Source organism: Suricata suricatta, chromosome 2 (genome assembly GCF_006229205.1).
Source record: "Suricata suricatta isolate VVHF042 chromosome 2, meerkat_22Aug2017_6uvM2_HiC, whole genome shotgun sequence".
NCBI lineage: Eukaryota > Metazoa > Chordata > Mammalia > Carnivora > Herpestidae > Suricata > Suricata suricatta.
The window spans coordinates 49,814,422-49,821,552 of record NC_043701.1 but is presented as its reverse complement, the minus strand read 5'-3'; the positions used below and the strand labels follow the sequence as shown (position 1 = coordinate 49,821,552).

The window sequence follows — 7,131 nt, the reverse complement described above, 5'->3', positions numbered from 1 at the left end:
TTGCTACAAATGGCCATATTTCATTCATCCTCATAGTACTCCATTGTATATATATACTACATCTTCTTGATCCATTCATCAGTTGATGGACATTTAGGCTCTTTCCATGATTTGGCTATTGTAGAAAGTGCCACTATGAACATTGGGGTACATGTGCTCCTATGCATCAGCACTTCTGTATCCCTTGGGTAAATCCCTAGCAGTGCTATTGCTGGGTCATAAGGGAGTTCTATGGATAGTTTTTTGAGGAGCCTCCACACTGTTTTCCAGAGCGGCCGCACCAGTTTACATTGCCGCCAACAGTGTAGGAGGGTGCCCATCTCTCCACACCCTCGCAGGCATCTATAGTCTTTTGATTTGTTCATTTTAGCGACTCTGACTGGTGTGAGGTGGTATCTCAGTGTGGTTTTGATCTCCAAAGAGGACATCCAGATGGCCAACAGGCACATGAAATGACGCTCAGCGTCACTCATCATCAGGGAAATTCAAATCTAATTAGTATTTTCAAAACGCTCTGGTGGCTGAGAGAATCAGGTGGGCTGTGAAGCCTGGTGCATAGAGCTCGGTGATAAAGTGGGCCTCCGGTGGTCTGTCTGTTAGACCACAGGCCTCAAACTAGGTGACTGTTTTCAGTCTGAATCAATTCAAAGTTAACCTACAAAAATACCACCGCACACTGGAGTGGCCTCACCTGGGAAGGGGCAAGGTGGTACAGAACACATAAGTGTGCAGAAATGAGCCTGAAGTGTATCCCTACGCTCAGTGAAGAGGCCTGGTAAGAAGGAGAGATCTAAGTATTTAAGGGAAGGCCACTCAGCATCAGGAGGAACAAAGCAGTTTTATTTTACTAACGGAAGACTGGGCACCCAACAGGGGCGCCATATTAGAATTTTGCTTGAAAGACCAAGATTCCAGCTAACATTTGAGGGCATCTGTGACACTCTGGCAGGAGCTGCAGACACGAGCTGATCCCATGTTTCAGAGCATGGGCGGGTTTGAAAGCTCATCCATGAGGACATTCTTCTCTCTTCAGCAAAGATCTGGGGCTTTAGACCACCCATGTGCTGGCCCCCTGGAGACCAATGAAGGGTTGGTCCCTTTCCTAAGGGAATGGTTCTTGGTGGGAAGGTACATGTTCCCCAGTCTCTGCACTATTTGGTCAGCATGATCCATGCATAGGGCAGGGGGTGTGATCAACCCTCCAGGGGGAATCAGCGAATGCTAAGAGAGAACAGGTAAGCTGTGTGCTTAGGGGATATGCGGGTAGCGCTCATGGGCACAGTGCCCTTCTTGTTGAAGAAAAGATTATGACAAAGGCACAGAGATGTGAGAGGTCACAGGATGTTCGAGGAAATGCAATAGGTTATTATCTAAATGGATCCCTCTACCAAGGGACTCTGAAGCCAGAGAGAGAGGTAGCGCCCAGACCTAGAAGGTCTGCAGCCTGGATTTGGACATACTACCCAGTTGTTTCATTGAGACTATACATTTAACGGGTCACAATTCTGAATAATAACTATATGCATAATCCTGAGATGGAGACCCATCACCTTCCTCACATTTGCCAAGCGATTGCAGACATCTCAAAATTCAGGAGCCTCTGCTCAGAGCGCGGGCATATCTGGCAGGTCTGAACCAGGAGAGGTGGATCTCAGCCCTTCCACAGACTTGTGTGGGGCTTGTAATAGTTCCCCCTTTCTTCCCTGTGGTGGTTTGTGGTCCTTAGAGCCCATTTGACAAGGTCAGGTCACAGGCAGAGGGCTGTGTCCAAGAGCGCATATCAGAGCCATGGCAACGAAGGCAGGAGAGGCGGGTCTGCCCCCGAAGGGGACGTGCGCCTGGGCAGCTGAAACCACTGTGGGCTCTCAAGGAAGGGGTGCCTGCACCCTCTCCTCGCCCTCCCTCCCCTGCACAAATTCGATTAGTTCAGCCCAAATCAGGTTAGCATCACTGAGCTGAGCCAGGGTAATCAGACCCCGGAGGGGAGCAGGTGCTGGGCTTCTGAGAACTAGGACAAGCTGACTGTAGCCATCTAAAACACAGCAGGCAAGGCCCCCCACCCACCAGCCTGGCATGTCCCCACTGACAGTCTGGTTCTCACTGCCTGCCCAAGGGCTGTGTCTGCTGGAGGGCGGCTGGCATGAGAGTTCATCACACCGGGGTTCAAATGCTGACCGGCTCCCGCTCCTCGTGTGCCCACGATCCGCCAGCAAGGATGCACTGCAGTCAAGTGTAAAGTACAGATCATAGGCATATCCGGCTCCTGTGGCTCTTGAGGCCGCTGTATGTACTCTGCAAAACCCCAGGCCAGGCCTGGTCAGCGCTCAGCACACCCATCTGCTCTCCTCCCCGCTGAGGCCACAGCCAGGACCAGACAGGATTTTACTGGTTTTTACAGAAACTCCCCATGCTCAGGACAAAACCATCAAAAATGAAGGTTTACATTATGGGACCCAAAATCTCATCTTAAGAGATATGCCCCACTGGGGCACCTGAGGGGGCTCAGTCGGTGAGGCGTCTGACTTCGGCTCAGGTCATGATCTCACTGTTCATGAGTTACAGCCTCACGATGGGCTCTGTGCTGACAGCTCAGAGCCTGGAGCCTGCTTCCGGTTCTGTGTCTGCCTCTCTCTCTGCCCCTCCCCTGCTCGAATTCTATCTGTGTCTCTCTAAAAAAATAAACATTAAAAAAAGATTAAGACCATTAATAGAATAGCATTTACCTGCTCTTTGATAAATGCTATGATCTTATCAATGATACAAGAGCCAAATGTTAAAAGTATACCAATTTTGGTTTTGGCTCCTCGTTCTTCTCCTCTCTTGTGGTGGCCGTGAACCACAGCTAGACTATCCTGTACAATTCCTGAGCTATTGGCATAGAAGTAACATTATTCCTCTAAAGCCTGGCATAGCCCTCCTTGGTGTAAGGGGAATTTCTTACCCTGTAAAGGGCATAGAGGAGGAAAGTTTACCCAATTTCCACCAGTCTCCATGGTTAATTTGGTAAGGGTCTTTTTTAGGGTTTCTAATATCTGGTGCTGCCTAGTTTACAAAAGTAAGAACGACAGCCAATTTCTTCAGGATCCTCGGGCGTATAAGTTCAATATGCCTTTATGATTTATTATTACTATCCTTAGCCAAATTGGTGGGCTGTCTAGTAGCCACTCGAAGACCCCCCGTTAGAGTCTGGCCGTAGAGGCGTAGGCTCCCCTTACCTTTTGCCATGTTGAAATCCCATGTCCAGATCAGAGGCAATTAATACCAACAGAACATCTTATCTATAAGGGGAAGGTTAGTGCAGTCAGGAACTTTTATTGTTTCCTCAGCTTTCTGGGGCAACATTTGCCAGTGCGATGGCAAAAAGACAGGACAGTTTATTTTACTGGACTGATGATTTCTCAGGCTTCTGCTATGCTAGACCAGCCAGCTTCCGGGGTGTGGCTGGAGCAGGGCTGGAGATTCTCAGGAGTCAGAGTCTTTTTGAGGATCAGTTCAAGCTGATCGACTGGATCTGGATCACCTCACCAGGTTGAGAGTTCTTCTGAGTCAGCCTATTTAACTACAGAGGGATACCTGAAACTTTAATAGGGGCTGACCCCCATTTTTAAATATCATCTTCATAGACTAACAAGCCTGACATCCAACAACACTCTGTGATTGGTCAATACTCTAAATGTTGTGTTGGGTCCTGCCAAAAGTAACAAATACTCCAGGCAATGTGAATGGTTAAACTTGCTGTCAATAATATTGTATAATAATAATGGATCACTGTACCGATGTCACAATTTCCTGTAACTCCCCCTTCCCTGCCTTTGTTCGGGGCTCTCAGCATGGATCCACCACGCCGGTAAAGTCTGTGAGCCCGAGCTTAGGCTCGGCCAGCCTAAGCCCGTAATAAAACCGCCCTTTGCTTTTGCATGCGTGAAAAAAAAAAAGATTAAGAGACAAACACTATTAATATTTTGTGGATATCTTCCCAGACACTCTCCTGTGTGCATGTTCACAGATAGAAAATCATTCTCACAAGGGGATATTTACTGTATATGTTGTCTCTTAAAAAAATGTTTTTTACTGTTTATTTTTGAGAGAGCGAGAGAGCTAGAGTGAGAACAAGAGAGAGGGAGAGAGCACAAACAGGGGAGGGTCAGAAAGAGGAGGATGGAGGACACAGAATCCGAAGCAGGCTCCAGGCTCTGAGCTGTCAGGACAGAGCCCGATGCAGAGCTCGAACTCATGAACTGTGAGATCATGACCTGAGCTGAAGTCAGACACTTACTGACTAAGCCTCCCAGGTGCCCTCCCCACACCCGCCATGCATGTAATCTTAAAAACACAAGTGTTTGCATTTATTTCTATTAGAATTTGAGGAAAATCAGATAAAACGGAAGTAACTAACTGGTGAATAACAGACTCATCATTCCTGAGGGACTGTTAAAACTGAGAAAATAGAGGATAAGCAGTATCAAGATGGTTGAGTCATTCTGTGGTTTTTTAAACTGTATAATTGTGTGTTATTCCTTTAATGACACAGGTCTCAGGTTCCATTTGCCAAATTGGGTGCCTTAGATGAAGCATGTGAGTCTTCAGTTATAAATCAGGAAGAGGGGAGCATGAGTGGCTCAGTCGGTTAAGCATTCGACTTCAGCTCAGGTCATGATCTCACCATTCATGAGTTCAAGCCCCACATCAGACTCTGTGCTGACAGCTCAGAGCCTGGAGCCTGCTTCTGATTCTGTGTGTCCCTTTCTCTCTCTCCCTGTCCCCTACTTGCACTCTGTCTCTCTCTCAAAAATGAATAAACATTTTTAAAAAATCATAAATCAGGAAGAAATCGCGAATATGAGGGAAAAATAGCATGCTGACATGAATTCCCACTGAATGAGTCCTCTTGTGAAAATGAGGCAATACAGAGGGTGGGTGTGATGGGGAGGCGTGTGCGGCGGTGGGAAGGAAAGGGGCTGAGACACTGAGATGTGGTGCACCTAGACCTGGTGGGACCTTGTTGGCTGGGCAGGGCCCAGAAGCCCAACTGGCTCCCGGTGTGACACAGAGCTGGGCCTCTGACCTAGCGGTTTTTGCCCCAAGTGCATGGCTTAAACGTTGGTGTATTCACCATGCATTTTTGTTTTCTGCATTTCTGAGCCTTTTACATCTTAAGGACCTTGCTGACCCTGGAGGGACAGCCCCTCCCAGGACTAGCCAACTCCTGGAGTTGATAAACGGGCTGCCTTTCACCAAACCAACCAATCGTGAGCCTGCAGCCCAATCCACATCCTCTATTGGGCTCTTCCATTCCAGGCCACTACCTCCTGCCCTCGTCACCCCAGAGCCAGGGACTCTAGGGACAGCCCCTTTGCCGTGGGGCCCATTGAAATTAATCAAACCAGCCAACCCTCCTCCACCCACCCAACCTTTCTGTGGGAACCACAGCAAAGCTTCCCGTCCATGCCGCCCCTCTCCCTCTGTGTCCTGATGGTCCTGGGCCTTCCTGTGTGGCCCTGCGAGGCACAGCATGCACCTACCTCTTGGGAACGGAGAAGATGACAAGCTATCTTTCCAAAGGTAGTAGCCTCCCAATCTGTTGGCTTCACTGTACCTGAATAATAAAAAAATATTTAAAACACTCTCTTTCCTCTCTGGGGCCCAAATCCATTGCCGCGAGGGCCCTGCCAGAGTCTGGGCAGGTCCTGCTTTGGCATCACTCCCTGCTGCTGGGCAGGGGACGACTCTGGCCCCCGGGCACCTGCTGTCCGGCCCAGGGGACCAGGTGAGCAGTGAGCCAGGGCTTGTCAACTGAACCGAGCACGGGGCAGGCACGATGCGTCCCCGGCAAGAACACTTTGATTTTCTCTGGCACATGGGGTTCTCAGGTCAAGGGCAGGTGGCCCTCGGTGAAAGGAAACCGGTAGGGCCTCGGACCAGGTTCTCAGGTTTACTGGTTTGTGTGGGTTTCTAACTTTTCATCTTCCTCTCTGTTCTCAGGGCATGTAGCTCCACTGGTGTATCACTGGGGGCTCAGGAAAGAGCTGAATTTTCAAATCAAGTTGAATGAAAATTCACACTCTTGTCACATTGAGAAAGAAATTTTATTATCCAGATGGTACTGGTATTGTAAATCAATTTGGCTCTTTGGTTTTGTAAACACACTATGCCTTCCAATCACTTGGAGAGTGATCAGTTCCTATTCTGTGTTCAGCAAAGTGCAAATTCCTAGCAATGTGCAAATTCCTAACAATACAGAGAAATAAGGTGCCTGGGTGGCTCAGGCGGGTAAGCGTCCATCACTTGATCTTGGTTCAGGTCATGATCTTACAGTCTGGGTTCAAGCCCCATGTTGGGCTCTGTGCTAACAATGCAGAGCCTACTTGGGATTCTGTCTCTCTCCCCCTCTCTCTCTGCCTCTCCCCTGCTCACTCTCTCTCTCTTTCATAATAAATAGACTTTAAAAAAAAATGGGATGTAGAACTTGGCTCCAAGAGCTTCACAGGCCCAGGTATGGGAATGACACTAATCAGACGGTACCTGTGTCGTCACTGTGTTCCAAGGTGCTCAGACTGCAGGAGTGGGCACAGGATTCTGGGCCACACTTCCCACCTGTGTGACCAGCTGTGCCCAATGCTTTCTTGGAACATGCCTTTAAAAATTGTTTCCAGGAGCGCCTGGGTGGTTCAGTCAGTTGAGTGTCCAGCTTCAGCACAGGTCATGATCTCCAAGTTTGTGGGTTCGAGCCCCATGTCGAACTCTGTGCTGACAGCTAGCTCATAGCCTGGAGCCTGTCTTCAGATTCTGTGTCTTCCTCTCTCTCTGACCCTTCCCTGCTCATGCGGTCTCTCTCTCTCTCTCTCTCTCTCAAAAATAAATAAAACATTAAAAAAATTTTTTTAAATTATTTTCTGTCTACTGTAGGACTTTCTCATGAATCAATTTAGAGCAAATCTTCATCTTTGAGGGTTGACATTCCCTTGGGAGAGGTGCCATTTAGAAGGAAGGCCAGCACGTGAGAGCTGGTGGGTAGGACTCCGGGTCGAACTCCTAGGGTGGCGCTGAGCTGCCCGTGAAACTGTTCCAGGAGAGGCATGGGGCTGGGCTGTCAGAGCAGGATGCCTGCTGTCCTGCTGTGCAGTCTGCCAC

At 48.7% G+C, this 7,131-nt stretch overlaps 1 protein-coding gene across 4 annotated transcripts in view; it reads left to right on the top strand.

Annotated features, from left to right (window-relative positions):
- DDC (dopa decarboxylase) overlaps positions 1-7,131 on the top strand; it is a 93,189-nt gene that overhangs the window by 47,581 nt on the left and 38,477 nt on the right. The gene's annotated exons all lie outside the window — the stretch shown is intronic.